General features: G+C 47.9%; 1 long non-coding RNA gene across 1 annotated transcript; it reads left to right on the top strand.

Moving 5' to 3' along the window:
• The first annotated feature begins 379 nt into the window (after window positions 1-379).
• LOC133966730 (uncharacterized) lies at window positions 380-1,104 on the top strand. Its single transcript, XR_009923981.1, has 3 exons — window positions 380-460; window positions 541-637; window positions 741-1,104. It is a non-coding gene; the product is annotated as an uncharacterized LOC133966730 (long non-coding RNA).
• Window positions 1,105-18,733: the final 17,629 nt, after the last annotated feature.

Genomic DNA, 18,733 nt, shown 5'->3' with positions numbered 1-18,733 from the left:
TTCTGTGAGTGAGTGAGAAGAGCGGTGTGTGAAGGGGAGGAGCGCTGTGACGCTGTGTGAGGATTTGCATTCAGTCCGAGCACAGATAATGACTCGTATTACTCGTATAATACTCGTGCTCGGCAAAAGTGCTTTATCCGTACCGGATACTCGTTTCAGCCGAGTATCCGGCTCATCTCTACTTCTAAGTTTGCTAAAACATATTTAATAATTGTTTTTAATATTGTAGCGGGTCAGTTTTATACTTTTAGCACTGTCATTTTCCCCGCTCTGGATGTGTTAATTAACCTGACAGGACGGCAACTCCTGTAGGCTGCGGGGAGGCAGAGGAGTTTATTTAGGGACACCTTAGCACTCTCCCTCGTCCTCTCTCTCTCTCTCTCTCCCCACTGCCGGTCCTGTTGGTGTGTGCATACGTTTAGCGTGAGCGCAGCACGTGCGGTCGCAATTGTTTGTCGCGGTAAGTTGCTGGAAGTTATATAATATTAACGGAGATCACAGAGAAAGTGTCCGCAAATTGTAACTGAAGTTTGTCCTTAGAGCCCAGCGTGAAGCTGTGTCTGTGTGCGAGTGTGTGCGACGGTGTCGGCGTCACCGTGGATGCACGCTGTCCCTGCTTTATTTTAATGACTTAAAGGTATGAGATAAGGATGTGTTTTTTTAATGTTTGTAAATGTTTTTAAATATTATAAATGTGCTTTTTAATTGTGTGACCTAACTATAACATGTGTGTTTTATAGGGCTGCCTCCAGCAAAATAGTTACGGTCACTGTTTTTTCCCACTTTAGATTTCATTTAGATTATTTGGTTTGATCATTTGTTTCTTTGTGTTATTTTGATTTGTTCTATGGCAAGGTGCAATATATATGGTTGACTGGGACTGTGCAATTCAGTGGTAGTGACTTGAATGGTGGTGAATTATTGGCTCCATAAAGTAGAGGCCCTCTTTTGTCATTTTGTTGTATATCGTTTGCAGTGATTTTCTTAAAGTGTGTTATGTTTTAATGCATGATATTTTAGCATTGTACAATTGGGTCTGGAGCCTCTAATTTCTCTCTTTTTTAAGCTGTAATTTATATCAAGTCCAGGCCAGCTTTTCCAACCTTTGCACATGTCACTTTACTGTTTGAGCAGTCTGTTTTAAACCATTTGCATCTATTAAATAAATTGTAGTTTGTTCTGATATCTCAGCCTCCCGTCTTGTCTTATTCTGGATACTTGTTGAACCGAATTGACATTAACTGTCATCAGTAGAACCATTTTTAATCACTACAATATTATGATTTTTTTGAAAGAACTGATATGTCAGGTGGACTTTCTTACAGCAAATATAAATGCACCTCAATTCAAGTGAAACCAGTATATTATTGTTGCATCAACTAACAAAAGCATAAGAGAGAACAGAAAATTCCATTTTAAGTTTAAAAGTTAAATAATCATTTATTTGCTTTTATTAATAACTCTGGGATTAGAAACATAATTATTTTTGTTTTACTTGTAAGATCTATTTGTGCCTGATTTTTAAGTGTTTAACATTCTGTGGTCCTTAAAGCTTTGCCTTCACTGTTATACCGAATAATAAAGAACAGCTGTTCAGGACATAGTCATTATGCAAAGATCCTGCACCTGACAATCTTTTTTTTAACATTTTCTTTCTCCAAGTGAGACAGTGAAACACTGTGTAAGCCTAAGTAATTTTTGAAAGTAATGATTAATATTCTCATAGCAACAACATTTTTAGCATGAATGAACTGTGTATTCACAGCACCATACTCACTATGGTAGATACGCGAGTGACAGAGTCTGGAGCTTTTTCTTATCAATATTCAAGAGCTAGGTCTTTCAGTTTTAGAAAGTCCTGCTGAAATTATTTTCAGATTGTTTATTAGTTCTCATCAAAACCCTGCCCTTGCGCTCAAATTGCCCCTGTTTGGACATAAATAAGCCCTGCTTCTCCTCAAACTGTTTGCTCACACTCAGATATATTGTTGCTTACCGGTATTTACTGCGCTCCAGCTTCAGCCCTTCTCCGCCCTCGGGCTGCTTTAGGTACGCTTGTGAATTGTCTGCTCTAATATTTCTCCTCTGCTCTTGGATTTGTTTGTGCAACAACCCTGTTGAAGTTCCCCAACCAATATAATGCCAGGTGTGCTGTTGACCAGTAGTCAACCAATGAATTGAACCCTGCCTCGCAGCAGGTGCGTACGCTTTACTTCAGAGCGTCCCGTGCGAGCGGTTACTCTTTAACCGGGTTCATCCACTCCTCCATGGATTTATTATAGACTTCCCCTTGCTTTCTCTGTGACTTTTGGAATAAAAAGACAGTTATTGTTTATACCAGCACACATACATTTTATTTTATAATAATAGCTACCACAAACTCCTTTTGAAAAAAAGTTTATTTATATTTTTGCTACACTGTTGTCCCTGGTATGCTAGAAGGGAAAACCTAAACTTTATGACTGAAGAGTCTAGCGGATCGCCAGCCAACATGGAACACCAAAGTCAAGAACCTCAAGTAAATTTTCTCTGTACCGCAGCAGTTTCATCTCTGCCCTGTGAAAGGATATTTTCTAAAGCAGGCGAAATCAACCAAAGATAAAAAGAAACAGCCTGAGGTTCAGCAATGTGGAAAAGTTGTTATTTTTAAATAAAAATGAACAAAAAGTCCCTATTTTACATGTTGTCCCTCGTAACATAAGCAGTCACAAACCAAATAGCACATTCATATCACAACTCTCTCCCCAATTTGTTTCCACTTTACTTTTTGACCCTGCCATTGTATCATAAAGACAGACACCATATTAATAAGTTCATAATTTATGTATTGGCATCACAAACATCATTCATTCAATTCAAAGCTTCACACACCAAAGCCATGGTGTCATTATAATCACTCAGCCTGTTTTCCATTTATTGTCCACTGGATGGCACAGTAGAGCCAATGAGGCACCATGAAACTTCACCCAAGAGTGAACCAATTGGATGGAAAGCTTCAATGCTTCATGAAGCTTCATCTCGCCATCACTAAAAAATAGGTATTTGAAATTATGTCACTAGTGGATACAAGGCTTTTCAGTATACATGTTTATTACTTAATGACCAAATCTATTTTCTTTTAGATAATGCAGAAAAAACACATACAAGGGGACGTGGGGACTGGGAGCTTGGTATGTAATATAATGTCTGCGATGCTGACGGCTTGATGCATAGCAAGATATAATTGTTGTGATGATTTGTTGAGTAGTTATAGATATCCCTTAAGTGTATATAAGCTTTGAGTGGTATTGTGAAAGTGTGGTGAAAATTGTTTTAAATTACAATTGTTCACTCTCTGTCATGCAAATTCATCTAGCTTTTAATTCACTAACTGACATTTTACAACTTTCAACTTTGTCTCAAAACCTGCAGGAGAGATGCATTTTGTTTTATTCCATGTGTCTCAGCTGAAGTCTTCTTCATCTGTCTGTCTATAATTTCTAACTCGTAATTTCTTCGTGTTAATGTGCTGCAGACGAAGGATGACGATCTAGAGACAGATGACAGTGAGGTGTCCAGTCCTGTGCCTACACATACCCTTTCCCTGATGTCGCCCAAAGCCATGGAGATCACCGGCCACATTCTCAAGCTTGAGAAGGAATATAGAAAAGGCCCAGGTTAGGCACAATGATTTTGTTTGATTCTCCCACCTGCTGTATATCATGTTTCAGACTCAAACAGGTTAGCAGTCTTTTTAGTCCAGTAAGTTATGATGTGGAGCTGCTGTTCATAGTATATGGCTTTGTCTTGCACTTATTTTGGAATGAAACAAGTTTGTCAGGCTGTCAAACTTTTGTCAAGACCAAAATGCTTAATAACTAAATAAGCTCGCCCAGGAGTGAGACATTTTACCTTACTTGCCATCAAAGAGCATGACAACTCTTTCATACATGCAAAGCAGCTCACACAAATATATCCCAACTTGTGTATTGCTCTGCGGATCAGTGGTGGGGGAAATATTAAGGCATTTAAGCTCAACACCACCGCAAACTACATCCTCAATAATAAACATATAGTTAAATTAATACATCTCTTAGATTGTCAAAACGCACCATCTTAATCTTTTTAAACGCAGGATTTATGGCAGAGATGTTATTTGGATCACATTAGATTGTACAAGTGTTTCTAATAAAGAGGCAAGTGAGTTTATAAGACCAGTTTACTTGATTCAAAGCACAGACTGAGAGCCATTGGATGTTTTGATGCCTAATTCTACAAAATGTACCTGTATTTCCTTCAAACATCCATCCTCGACAGACCAACAGATTTGTAATTGTTCTCAAGAAAGGTTGAACCTTAATGAATAAACTCCATCAGTGGGAAGAGCTGACCGAAATAAGCTTTGGACTGCACAGGCTGGTCTTCTAACCACTAGTCATATTTTATTGTCAATATAATTTTTGACAAATGTTGTGCATTCATAATTACGATGCAGTTCTCTGCATTTGCTGTTTTGCAGTTATTACGATGCAGTTCTCTGCATTCGCTGTTGTGCAGTTTGGGCCAAATGTGATTATATTCACAATGTTGATTAAATTAAAAGTTTATCTGTCTGATAAGAAGTAAATAAGTGGGTTATGTCATGATTATAAATATGATTATATTATTGTATTGGTTATTTGAGAAGTGTTAGACAATAATTAATTTACTGAAATTTAAGTTAGAGTAAGATATCTAATAGTGTTGACTGAAATTATGAAATAGTTTTAAAATAAAAGGCATTGAATTGAAATAAAAGAGACGGAATTATGTTGACGTAAGGTTATTTAAATTATAATGGAGTAAAATGACCAAAGTGTTTAATTTATCTGAACAATATGTCTGAGATTTAACATCAAGTGTAATGATTCAAACTGTCCATTGTCAGCCTTCACTCGGCCCACCTCAGCTAGACTCATGCTAATCCTCTGCTCATTTATCGATTAGCAAGATGGGGCCGGATGAATCGCCCACTGTGATCCTCATGTTCACTCTATAAAAACCAACTGGTGACGTCACGGACACTACGTCCATCTTTTTATAGTCAATGAGCTAAACCGAAATTCTTTCTGAGCACTCCGTTTCGATATCGGTAAAATCAATTCATCCCTATAAAGAGAATCACTAGAGGTTGTTTACTATGTAGGGGATGAATGGACATCAGACATAGCCCCGTATGTTCACATGTCCCCAGCACGGACCTGGGTTTCTTCAACTACGCCTCTCTTAGACTGACCCTTGTTCATTTGTGTTGGTTAGCTAGTTGGTTGGTTTGTTTGTCAGACGAAGTAAGCAAAAACTACTGAGCGTAGTTCCCAAAAAAATGTTGAAATGGGTCAAGGAAGAACCTATTTAATTTTGGTACAGATCCAGGAATTGTTCTAACCCTTGTGTTGTCCCAGGGTCTGGTTGACCCAGCATGTGTTTGTGTGCGTGTGACAGTCTCCCGTCTTTGTGCGTGGCGTGCAGCAATACAAATTATTTTGAGAAAAAAACGTGTGCCACTGCATTTTCTTCTTCTTCTTCTAATTATTATTTTTATTATCACTGATCAACAACAAGCTCGAGTACGCAACGCTGGCCAACATGCGACAGGCCCTACGTCTTCGCGTGTGTCGTGTGCAGCTATAAAAAAAGAATAAAAATAAATTTCTCATCTCTCATCTCATTTTCATCCGCTTATCCGGGGTCGGGTCGCGGGGGGAGCAGCTCAAGCAGGGGGCCCCAGACTTCCCTTTCCCGGGCCACATTGACCAACTCTGACGGGGGGATCCCGAGGCGTTCCCAGGCCAGTGTTGAGATATAATCTCTCCACCTAGTCCTGGGTCTTCCCCGAGGTCTCCTCCCCACTGGACGTGCCTGAAACACCTCCCAAGGAAGGCGCCCAGTGGGCATCCTTACCAGATGCCCGAACCACCTCAGCTGACTCCTTTCTAAGTGAAGGAGCAGCGGCTCTAATCCGAGTTCCTCACGGATGGCTGAGCTTCTCACCCTATCCCTAAGGGAGACGCCAGCCACCCTTCTGAGAAAACTCATCTCGGCCGCTTGTACCCGTGATCTCGTCCTTTCGGTCATCACCCAGCCCTCATGACCATAGGTGAGGATAGGAACGAAGATCGACCGGTAGATCGAGAGCTTTGCCTTGCGGCTCAGCTCTCTTTTCGTTACAACGGTGCGGTAAAGCGAACGCAATACCGCCCCCGCTGCTCCGATTCTCCGGCCAATCTCACGCTCCATAGTACCCTCACTCGCGAACAAGACCCCAAGGTACTTGAACTCCTTCACTTGGGCTAAGGACTCATTTCCTACCCGGAGTAAGCAATCCATCGGTTTCCTGCTAAGAGTCATGGCCTCAGATTTAGAGGTGCTGATCCTCATCCCAGCCGCTTCACACTCGGCCACCAGCCGATCCAGTGAGTGCTGAAGGTCACAGGCCGATGATCCAATGAGGACCACGTCATCTGCAAAAAGCAGTGACGAGATCCTCAGACCACCGAACTGCAACCCCTCCCCACCCCGACTACGCCTCGATATCCTGTCCATGTATATCACAAACAGGATTGGTGACAAGGCGCAGCCCTGGCGGAGACCAGCATCCACTGAGAACGAAACTGACTGGCTGCCGAGGACGCGAACACAGCTCTCGCTTTGGGAGTACAGGGATTGGATGGCCCTGAGGATAGACCCCCTTACCCCATACTCCCGCAGCACCTCCCACAGTTTCTCCCGGGGGACCCGGTCATACGCCTTCTCCAGATCCACAAAACACATGTAGACCGGATGGGCATACTCCCAGGCCCCCTCCAGGATCCTTGCGAGAGTGAAGAGCTGGTCTGTAGTTCCACGTCCGGGGCGAAAACCGCATTGTTCCTCTTCAATCTGAGGTTCGACGATCGGCCGAACCCTCCTTTCCAGCACCTTGGAGTAGACTTTACCAGGGAGGCTGAGAAGTGTGATGCCCCGGTAATTGGCACACACTCTCTGGTCCCCCTTTTTGAACAGGGGAACCACCACCCCAGTTTGCCACTCCTTTGGCACTGTACCCGACTCCCACGCGATGTTGAATAGGCGTGTCAACCATGACAGCCCCTCAACACCCAGAGCCTTTAGCATTTCTGGCCGGATCTCATCAATCCCTGGGGCCTTGCCACTGCGGAGATGTTTGACCACCTCAGTGACCTCCACCAGGGAAATTGACGATGAAACACCATCAACCTCGAGCTCTGCCTCCAACATAGAGGGCGTGTTATTCGGATTCAGGAGTTCCTCAAAGTGTTCCTTCCAACGTCCGACAACCTCCTCAGTTGAGGTCAACAGAGTCCCATCCTTACTGTACACAGCTTGGATGGTTCCCCGTTTCCCCCTCCTGAGATGCCGGATAGTCTTCCAGAAACACTTTGGTGCCGACCGAAAGTCCTTCTCCATGACCTCTCCGAACTTCTCCCACACCCGCTGCTTAGCCTCCGACACGGCAGCAGCTGCAGCCCTTCGGGCCTGTCGGTACCCTGCAACCGAGTCAGGAGTCCTCCAGGATATCATATCCCGGAAGGCCTCCTTCTTCAATCGGACGGCTTCCCTGACCACCGGTGTCCACCACGGTGTCCGAGGGTTACCGCCCCTTGAGGAGCCTAAGACCCTGAGGCCACAGCTAGCCGCCGCAGCTTCAGCAATGGAGGCTTTGAACACCGCCCACTCCGGCTCAATGCCCCCAACCTCCACAGGAATGCCAGAAAAACTCCGCCGGAGGTGTGAGTTGAAGATACCTAGGACGGGGGCCTCCTCCAGACGTTCCCAGTTCACCCGCACTACTCGTTTGGGCTTACCAGGTCTATCCGGAAATTTCCCCCACTCCCTGATCCAACTCACAACCAGATGGTGGTCGGTTGACAGTTCCGCCCCTCTCTTTACCCGAGTGTCCAAAACATGCGGCCTCAGATCAGATGACACGATCACAAAATCGATCATTGATCTTCGGCCTAGGGTACTCTGGTACCAGGTACACTTATGAGCACCCTTATGTTCAAACATGGTGTTTGTTATGGACAATCCATGGCTAGCACAGAAGTCCAATAACAAACGACCGCTCGGGTTCAGATCTGGGAGGCCGTTCCTCCCCACCACGCCTCTCCAGGTTTCTCCATCGTTGCCCACGTGGGCGTTGAAGTCACCCAGCAGAACTACGGAGTCCCCTACTGGAGCCCCATACAGGACTCCATTCAGGGTCTCCAAGAAGGCCGAGTACTCTGAACTGCTGTTTGGTGCATACGCACAAACAACAGTCAGAGTTTTCCCCCCTACAACCCTTAGGCGCAGGGAGGCGACCCTCTCGTCTACCGGGGTAAACTCCAACACCGCGGCGCTCAGCCGGGGATTTATGAGTATCCCCACACCCGCCCGACGCCTCACGCCCTTGGCAACTCCGGAGAAGAATAAAGTCCAACCCTTATCCAGGAGTACGGTACCAGAGCTGAGACTGTGCGTGGAGGTAAGCCCCACCAGATCTAACTGATAGCGCTCCACCTCCCTCACAAGCTCCGGTTCCTTTCCCCACAGCGAGGTGACGTTCCACGTCCCCAGAGCCAGCTTCTGCCGCCCGGGTCTGGTCCGTCGAGACCCCCTACCTTCGCTGCCACCCATGTGGCTGCGCACCCGACCCCAACGGGTCTTCCCACAGGTGGTGGGCCCATGAGATGAAGAGAGGGGGGGTGCCACGTAGTTTGTTCGGGCTATGCCCGACCGGGCTCCGTGGCAAACCCGGCCACCAGACGCTCGCCATCGAGCCCTCCGTCTGGGCCTAGCTCCAGACGGGGGCCCCGGGCTTCCTCCGGGCTGGGTCCCATCTCCTCTTTTGTCGATATTCATTGTGGGTTTTGAACCATTCTTAGTCTGGCCCCTCACCTGAGACCACTCTGCCATGGGAGACCCTACCAGGAGCACAAGGCTCCAGACAACACAGCCCTCAGGTTCACGGGGACACGCAAACCTCTCCACCACGATAAGGTGACGGTTCAAGGAGAGGTAAAAATAAATTTATTTTTCTTTATTATTATTATCAGTGAGCAAGAGACTTTTTATCTTCCTCCATCACCGAGCAAGAACAGACTCGAGTACGCAACATGGGCAGCAAGAGACGGCCCCTACGTTACGCCGTCTCCGACGTCGCAACTCTCAGGGTCGGGGAGACCCCTATCGGAGAGACGGCCCTCAACACGGACGGCCGGGCGGGCCCGACGTCGCGAGCCTTAGGGTCGCAGAGACCCAGGCCGAAGAGACTCCCCAACGCGGGCATCCCAGGGCCCACGATACACCGGCCCTACGTCTTTGCGTGTGTCGTTCAGCTGTAAGAGAAATAATAAAAATTCTTCCTATTCTCCTTCTCCTCCTCCTTTTTCTTCTTCTTTTTCTTCTTCTTCTTCTCATCAAGAACAGGTTTGAGCACACGACGCGGGAGGCCGGACAGGCCCGGCTTTGCGAGTCTCAGGCTTGACACGAGCGGCCGCGCAAGCCCCTCGGTGAGGGCGAGTTTCAGAGATCCAGGGCGAAGAGATTCCCCAAACCGGGCATCCCAGGGGTCCTACGTCACACCGTCGACGACGACTACCACCCGTTGCGTGACACCGCTGCTGCAGAGTCCTCATCGTGCACATCCTCGGCAGAAGAAGAAGAGGAAGAAGAAGAAGAAGGAGTAGGAGAAGGCCAAAGGAGCTCTGGTTCGAGCTCGGTTCCAGAAATTAAAAGACAAAGCTACCTACCACGTTCTTTTTCAACCTGGAGAGATCCGTGGCCCAGGGGAAGCAGATGGTGGGTCTCTGGCTGCCGGATGGGAATATAACCTCGGAACCAGCCGAGATGAGGAGACACGCGTCGGAGTTTTATACCGACCTGTTTGGGGCAGAGGAGTGTGAAGGGGAAGCTGTGGCCGAGCTGCTGCAGGACCTCCCACAGCTGAGTCCAGGTGAGCGAGACACCCTGAGCGCTGACATCATGCTGGAGGAGCTGACCACTGCTGAATCACAGATGGCTGCAGGCAAGTCACCAGGGTTGGATGGATTACAAACATTTCTGGACCATTATGGGACAGGATCTGCTGGAAGTCTTGAAGGAGTTGTTTGCTAAAGGGCTTCTTCCAGCCTCCTGTAGAAGGGTGATATCATTATATCATTATATAATGATACATGTTTTGTGGTGAAGGTGGTGGGAGGGCTGAGCAGACAGGTACCAGTCCTAAGAGGGATCAGGCAGGGATGTCCAATCTTAGGCCAGCTCTACAGCGTTGCCATCGAAGAAAAGGGTTGAAAGTCCTCGGAGTGTTTCTAGGCAGTGAGGAGATAAAGAGGCAGAACTGGGAGGGAGTGCTGGGGAAGGTGCAGCTCAGGTTGTCTAAATGGAAATGGTTGCTACCCCAGCTGTCCTACAAGGGAAGACCTCTGATTGTCAATAACCTGGTTGCAGCGTCCCTGTGGCACAGACTCCAGGTGCTGACTCCTCCACCGGACTCCTGGAACAACTACAGAGGCTGCTGGTGGACTTCTTCTGGTCGGGCCCGTCACTGGGTGCGGGCGTCCGTGCTGTACCTCCCTGTGGCAGAGGGGGGCCATGGACTGACAGACATCATCTCCAGGACTGCTGCTTTCAGACTGCAGGCCGCCCAGAGGCTGCTGTACGGCTCAACATTGTGCTGGTCGGCTGTGGCCCGCCTGCTGCTATGGAGAGCCGGGGGCCTTGGGTACGACAAGCAGCTGTTCCTGTTGAACTCTCCTCAGCACAAACTGACTGGGCTCAGTCATTTTTATACCTCTGTGATAGATGCCTGGGGGACTCTCACCTTCACGAGGCCTCCTGACCCAGCCCCTGGGATGTGGCTATTTGATGAGCCACTGTTCAACAATGGTTGCCTGGTCCTAACATTCACATCCTCATCAACTACAGTACAAAACAAGTTCAGGGAGACAGGAATAGGGAAGCTGGGCCACCTGACACAGACATCACTGGAGAGGCTGGCGGCGGTGACGGGGATAAGATCTACCAGGTTGCTGCGGAGCCTTGTGGTTGAGGTGTGGCAGTCACTGCCCCAGCCTCTTCGGACCTTCGCCCAGATCCAAAGCCAGGCTGACCAGTGGACAAAAACAGAAGAATACCAGTTTCCTATCCTGAATGTGAGTCCTGCAGTGGGGGAGTGTAGAGAAGATAGCGGCAGACTTCTAACCCTCAGGACTCCAGCACTGGGCCCTTTCAACACCTCTGCAGGGAAACAGCTGTAGTGCAGCTGTGTGAAGGTCCTGAATTGTCGCTCTCTTGAAGGAGTCAGGGAGTCGAAATGGACGGAGGTTTTTGGCTCAGATTATTCCCCTACTGGCAGCTGGCAGGTCCTGTATAAACCTCCTGTGGAGAAACGGATGGCAGACATCCAGTGGAGAATTATACACGGAGCTCTAGCTACAAACAGATACAGAGCTCACCTGGACCCAAGCACTGAGGGGGGGTGTCCTTTCTGCCCACTGCCAGAGATCCTGGAGCACTTAGTAGTGTCGTGTCCCAGGTTAGCTGACACTTTAAAACAACTGCAGGAATGGGTGGGGGGTTTAGGAGAGGTATTCTCGCTGCCACTCTTTGTTTTTGGACCAAAGTACGTTGCAAAGAAAAAACATAATATGGTTTTAATGAATTTTCTCTTCTCTGATGCCAAGATAGTAATCTGGGTTAGTAGAAAAAACTAAATGGCGGGGGGAGGCTGGACAGATCCACTGCTCTGCCTGAGGGGTTTGGTGGCAGCTCGGCTGAGAGTTGAACATGTGTTTTTTACACTTACGGACAATCTGGAAGGTTTCAGGGCTGTGTGGGGGTGGGACAGGTCCTTTGCTCACTGGGGGACAACCAGTCTCTGGTTTTAAAATTTTAACAGAACATCTGGTAATTTTATCGTTGGTGTGGGGAAGAAGACGACAGCCTTCACATGGCCTTCCCTGTGAGTAACAAGAGATGGTGCAAGACCAACTTGTGAAACGAGTGTCGCCAACCAAACAAAGAGCTGGCAGGCCAAGGAACGGAGAAGCACCCCACTCAGGACACACGGTCATATCGACAGTCGAAAACCGTGGTCTTCCAGTGCTCCAACTCAACGTCGAGGGCCTCACCACCGCCAAACTCGAAATCGTACGTCACCTGGCTGATTCCAATGGGGCAGCGGCTGTACTCCTGCAGGAGACACACTGCACTAACAATAACATCCTCAAGATGCCAGGTTTCCATCTCGCTGGGTCCATTCACAGCAAGCAGCACGGAGTGGCAACCTTCGTGAGGACTGAACTAACCTGGTCAGCCACTAGCCAATCCCCACCAGGCTCCAACATCGAGTGGCTGGTTACTAAAATCCAGGAAACTTCAGTCATCAACGTATATAATCCCCCACCATCAGAGCTGTCTGCTACGTCACTCCCGCCCATAACTGCCCCCGCCATCTACGCAGGTGACTTCAACTGCCAACACACAGACTGGGGTTACAACTACACAACATCAAACGGAGTGGCACTGAGTGAATGGGCCTCCAACACCGATGCCCTGCTACTGTACGACCCCAAGGAGCCGCCAAGCTTCTTCTCTGCACGCTGGAACACCTCTACCAACCCGGACCTGGCCTTCGCTGTGTGCCGGAGCAATGACCCGAAACCGGAGAGACGCGTCCTAGACAGGTTTCCCCGCTCACACCACCGACCGTCCATCATTAAAGTCCCATCACTGGTGCAACCGGTACCAGGGAAACCTGTCAAAAGATGGAACTTTCGAAAGGCCAACTGGGAGTCATTTGCTCAGGAGACAGAAAGAAGGATTGCTAGTCTGCCAGAACCTGATGCAGCCAACGTGGACACCTATGACTCCTATGAAGCCTACTGTAAGGTCCTCCTAGGAGCGGCAAAAAAGACCATCCCACGCGGCTACAACAGGAACTACATCCCTGGCTGGGACGAGGAGTGCAGCCGCCTATTGAGCACCCACCAGAGGGCTATCTCCAGGGAAGATGTGGATGCGACTGCAGAAGCACTGCTTCAGAGACTGGACACCACACGCAGAGACAGATGGACTGAAGTTGTTGAGTCAATTGACTTTACCCACTCTAGTCGGAAGGCGTGGCAAACCATCAACCGGCTAACAGGCAGATGCACAAAGCCCCCAAGCTGCCCAGTCACAGCAGATGCCATCGCGTCCGAGCTCCTGAAAAACGGTCGCTTCCCAGACGCAGACAAAGATGTTGCCCGTCTGATAACGCAGGAGGTGACTTCCCTCTCCAGGGTGGCCAGTGCGGATTCCAACCTCTCAGGAGAATTCACAGCAGACGAACTCAGTAAGGCCATGAGCAAGCTCAAGCCAGGCAAAGCTCCAGGACGTGACAACATCCACCCAGAGTTTGTTATGCACCAGAGCACAATAACATCCAGCTGGCTCTGTGCATTCTTCTCATCCTGCTACCAGAGATGCAAGCTGCCCAAGATCTGGTGCCGTGCTTCTGTAATCGCCCTGCCAAAGCCAAACAAACCTGCGGAAGACCCCAAGGCATACCAACCCATATCGCTGCTCTGTGTTCCATTTAAAATCCTGGAAAGAATGATCCACTGCCGCATTGAGCCAGTGATTGACCCACAGCTTCCACAGGAACAGGCCGGTTTCCGTCGCGGTAGGTCCACAGTGGACCAGGTTACACTTCTGTCTCAAGACATCTAGGACAGCTTCCAGGATAATGAGAAAGCTGGGGTAGTGTACCTGGACTTGACCGCCGCGTACGATACCGTCTGGCACCGCAGACTTCACCTGAAGCTGCTGAGGACAATAACCGATCGACATATGGTGAAATTCATCATGGAGACGTTGTCTAACCGCAGTTTTGTCCTACAGACCAGCGATGGCCAGCGCAGTAGGCTAAGAAGACTACGGAACGGTGTCCCACAGGGCTCGGTCCTTTCTCCGATGCTGTTTAATATTTACATCTATGACCTACCAGACACAGCATCCAGAAAGTACGGCTACGCAGACGATCTCGCAATCATGCTGAGAAGACCCACATGGAAGGCAATGGAAGACGCTCTCAACCAAGACATGGTCGTCCTAGTAGCCTACCTACGAAAGTGGCGCCTGCAACTCAGCACCGGCAAGATTGTTACAGCAGCATACCATCTCTGCAACAGAGACGCCAAGAGGGCACTGGAGGTATACACCGACCACAAGCGCCTGGAGTCCCAGCAAGCGCCTAAATACCTTGGTGTGTGTCTGGACCGGACACTGACCTTCAAACAACATCTCGAAGATGTCCGGGCAAAGACAATATCAAGGGTCGCACTGATCCGTCGCCTCGCTGACACAACCTGGGGAGCCACTGCCAAGACACTACGGGTATCCACCAAAGCCCTGGTCTTTTCAGCAGCGGAGTACTGTGCCCCAGTATGGAGCAGAAGTCCACACACGAAAATGGTGGATGTGGCTATCAACAACGCCCTCCGGATCATCACTGGATGCCTGAAGCCTACCCCAATCGTCCTGCTGCCAGTCCTAGCAGGAATCGCACCGGCTGGCCTACGACGAGAGGCTGCCACTCTCGTCCTGGCAAGGAAAGCACGGAAGCATGACTGGCACATCCTCCATGACACCACAGAGACAGCAGCTCCTCTGAGCAGACTCAAGTACCGCCACCCTTACAACAAGGCGGCACAAGAGTTGCTCCAGTCCACCACTGAGGACCTGTCCAAAGATGGATGGCTGGCGGCAGCCTGGAAACAGGAGTGGGAGAGGGCTGGGCCAACCCAAATCCACCACTACATCTTGGATCCTGGAGATGGAGCCACAGGAGACCTTCTTCCACGCCGGCAATGGACTCTGCTGAACCGTCTGCGTACTGGGGTCGGTCGGTTTAAATCTTCAATGAAGAAGTGGGGCCTGGCAGACAGCGCTGCATGCGAGTGTGGTGCCCCTGAACAGACTGTCAAACATATTATGACCACCTGCCCCCTACACAGACCACCCTCGGAAGCCGGCCTCTTTGACGTGGGACCAGAGACAAGGGCATGGCTACAAGACACTGAGTTGGACCTCTGATGTTACACGAGAGAGAGAGATCGTTGGTGTATGATGTATGTTGGGGTAGACTCCCCAGTGGGTTGTAAATACTTGGGCCCTGCTAGGCCAAGCTGAAACCAGTTTGGCCAGTTTTCAGTCTTAATTCACACCTTCCTCAAACAGCCTGGAGCCGACGGTGAGGACAAAGGATTGTAAAACTTTTGGAGGGAAAACATTCTCCAGCAGGCCTGAGAATCTCCCCCTGGTGGTTGGAAAATGTCCTGAAGAGCCTTCAGGACCCCCGCTGAGTTCCAAGCCCCGCCCACTGAGGTCCAACTCTGACACTCAATTGGCTTAAAGCCAGCATCATCCTCTGACCAGCACCTCAAGGAGGCAGAACCTCTCAGGTAGAATAAAACCACTGAGACGTCAATAATCGCTGCCATTTTTTTACCCTGCTCTGAAGACATCACGAGGCCCCTTCGGGGCCTCCCAGCTGTTTTAGTTGCTAAAGGGGGTAACCTTTACTTTTAGTTTATCAGCCATTTTACCCTGCTCTGAAGACGTCAACAGACCCCTCCGGGTCTTTCCAGATGATTTAGTTGCTAAAGGGGGCAACCTTAACTTTTAGTTTATCAGCCATTTTCCCTGCTCTGAAGACGTCAACAGACCCCTCCGGGTCTTTCACGATGATTTAGTTGCTAAAGGGGGCAACCAGAGTTATTTTCTTTCATTTCTTTCATTGTCTTTTATCTTAAGTTTGATCTTACTTTGATAGAGACTATTTTTGTTTTTAACTTGAAAAGGCTGTGCACAGGAACTCGCTCGCTCTCTGGCCGAGCTCAGAGACTTTCTTTCCAAATCCACAGCTGCGTCAACCGACGTTCATCCCGTTGAGGAGCAAGCAGAATCCGTTCCTATTCGGCCCAGCCGACGCCGCTGCGACAGAGGAACCAGCGCAACAGAGCTTGAGCGGCCACGATTATTCACTGGACTTCCGAAATATCCGCGCGAGACGCGCATGCAACACCGTGAAGGTCACAGTAAGAGGCTTTATTGTCTGGGCAGATGTTAATCTAATACATAGCGTATTGTTTTAATACTTGAATGTATTTGTTTTGTATGAGACCGCCGAGTCTCCAGTGTTTTAGCGGTGATTCGCCACTTCCGGTTTCCGGTTACGGCCTTGTGCCATAGCTTTTAAGCGCTGTGAGCAGCGTCTCCAGCTCATTGTGACCGTTTGAACAACTTTAAAGATACTTTACCGGTCAAACCTCAGCACACAACGCCACTTGGGTGCTGAGTGGTAAAGTAAATGTAACTTGTCTCTGACGGTGCTTTTAAGAGCTTTGCTCTCTCCTTGTATTCTCTCTCTCTCTCTCCTTCTAAACCGACCTATACACACATCCGATCTGTATTTAGAATACAGTTCATGTAACATAGTTAAATCTATATTCAGAGAGGCTGGACACATCTGGAAGCCATGCGGCCGAACGCCAAAGCAGAGACAAAGAATTCTCTTTGTCTGAAAATCCCTTTGTGTAATTCATGTGACGACCACCAGTGTGAGCTCCGGCCACATGGTGTCATTAAAATAGACTCCATTTTGAATAACGCAAGTTAAACCACCATTTTGAGTCTATTATTGCCACGCCTCCTCTCTCCCTCTCCTCCCATTCTGGCTCTAAATTCAGAACGGCTCCGCCATCTTGTTTTGTAGTCAACCCGCCATTTTGAGAGTTTTTAGGCCTTGATTCCACGAATCATGATTGGCCGCCATCTTGGTTGTGACGTGACTGCGTCATCGCCACGCCGCCTCTTCTTTTTCTCTCTCTCTCTCGCTCTCTCACACACACCCACACAGACACAGAGACACATTGATAGACAGACAGATACACACACACAGATACACATAGATTAATACATGTGTTTTCTAAATTGTGATAAGCTGCTGCTGTTATCTTTGAAATATGGGAGTTTGTTAAAATGATGAATCATTAAATAACACTAACTGTATTTCACATGCACACAAATAGACACACACACACAGAGAGACCCTTTGACACAGACACAGACACACACACACACACACACCGAGACAGACATACATAGGTAGACCGCCGGTTTTACATGTATTTTCTGAATTGTGATAAGTGCTGCTGCTGTGTTTATCTTGAAATATCGGAGCTTGTTAAAATGATGAATCATTGAATAACATTATAACTTTATTTCCCCTTTTTAATAAATGCTTTTGTAATTAAAGTATCTGTAGTCTGTGATTATTTGTGCATATGTATGTGATTGCAGCTGTATTGATGGCCTGTGCTCGAACTTAGAAGCCTTCACTGTTAATTAAATAATTATTAATATTAAATATTGAGATTATTGATTTGACATTTATCATTATGAGACTGATATTTTATAGATTGACTCGTTGGTCCCTGTAACCAGGGTGGTGCCCCGCGACAATAAGCAATGATTACAGATTTGTATTATTCTTAATTGACAATTTTATTGTTTTCATTAATTATTTTAACTATTATTAATGGATAACCGTATCATTTCTAATTAAATGTGTTACTGTTCTTAATTAATAGCTTTATCATTTTTGATTATTTTTAATAAATAATTGTTATTTTAATAATCATACTTCATGATTATTAATAATTAGCCAACGTCAATTCTACTCCTACTATTGCACAACATGTATGTGTGCCTGGAATGTTTTTAACATTTTCTGTTACACATAATTTTGAATAATTAAGGATTTCTTTTGACAATGTGACTTAAAGAAAGTTATTCAGAAGTCTTCTTCTTCTTCTTCTTCTCATCACCGAGCAGGAGCAGGTTTCGATTACACAAACGGAGGGAGCGTGTCAGTCCAGCGTCACGAGTCTCAGGGTCACGGGGACCCCGATCGGAGAGACGGCCCTCAACGCGAGCGACCGCGCAAGCCCCGCTTCGCAAGCCTTCGAGTCCCAGAGACCCAGACCGAAGAGACTGCCCAACGCGGGCATCCCAGGGGTCCTACTTCACACCGGCGCGCAACTTGGAGCGGGTGTGACAAATACATCTGCAAGGGCTGTTCGCTTTTCTACTGCCCTTCGTGCGCGTGCTGATGTGTGGTGGGCGGTGCGTGTGCGTCTGTGTGTTTGAAGCAGGGTATCGCCACATGCGTTAGTCAAATCGCTACCCAAACGCTCACAGCCAACAGCATGGGGAAGCAGGGACAACACGAGGGTTAATGAAGACTCCCCCAAAATGGCTGTGGTCTAAACTTCCTCTCTATGGGCAGAGATTTAATTTATTTATATTGTGATTAATTAAATGTATTTATATCAGGGTATACACGGGGTCTTGAAAAGTATTAAAAGTGGATGAATACGTTTAGACCGCTACAGACCACAGAGTATCTGTTACGTGCGCCATTCGCCGCCGCAGCGTGGCCATTCTCCATAGGCGCATTGCCTGCAGGAGAATATGGGGCTCGAGCGGCATAGGTAGGCAATGTTTTCTCAAGAGACCGTGCTTGTTGTTATCGAATCTTCCTTGTAAAAGACGGTTAGCTGCAAATATTGCACTATTAATTCTTTATATGGCTGTAAGGGAAGTGTAAATGCGCAGCTCCTCCAGGATGTGGTGTGCGCCGAGAGGCCCGCGGGAGTCGTAGCGC

The sequence above is a fragment of the Platichthys flesus genome, chromosome 12 (genome assembly GCF_949316205.1).
Source record: "Platichthys flesus chromosome 12, fPlaFle2.1, whole genome shotgun sequence".
Taxonomy (NCBI): domain Eukaryota; kingdom Metazoa; phylum Chordata; class Actinopteri; order Pleuronectiformes; family Pleuronectidae; genus Platichthys; species Platichthys flesus.
Note: the sequence above shows the minus strand (reverse complement) of the source record. Positions and strands in the feature narration are given on the sequence as shown.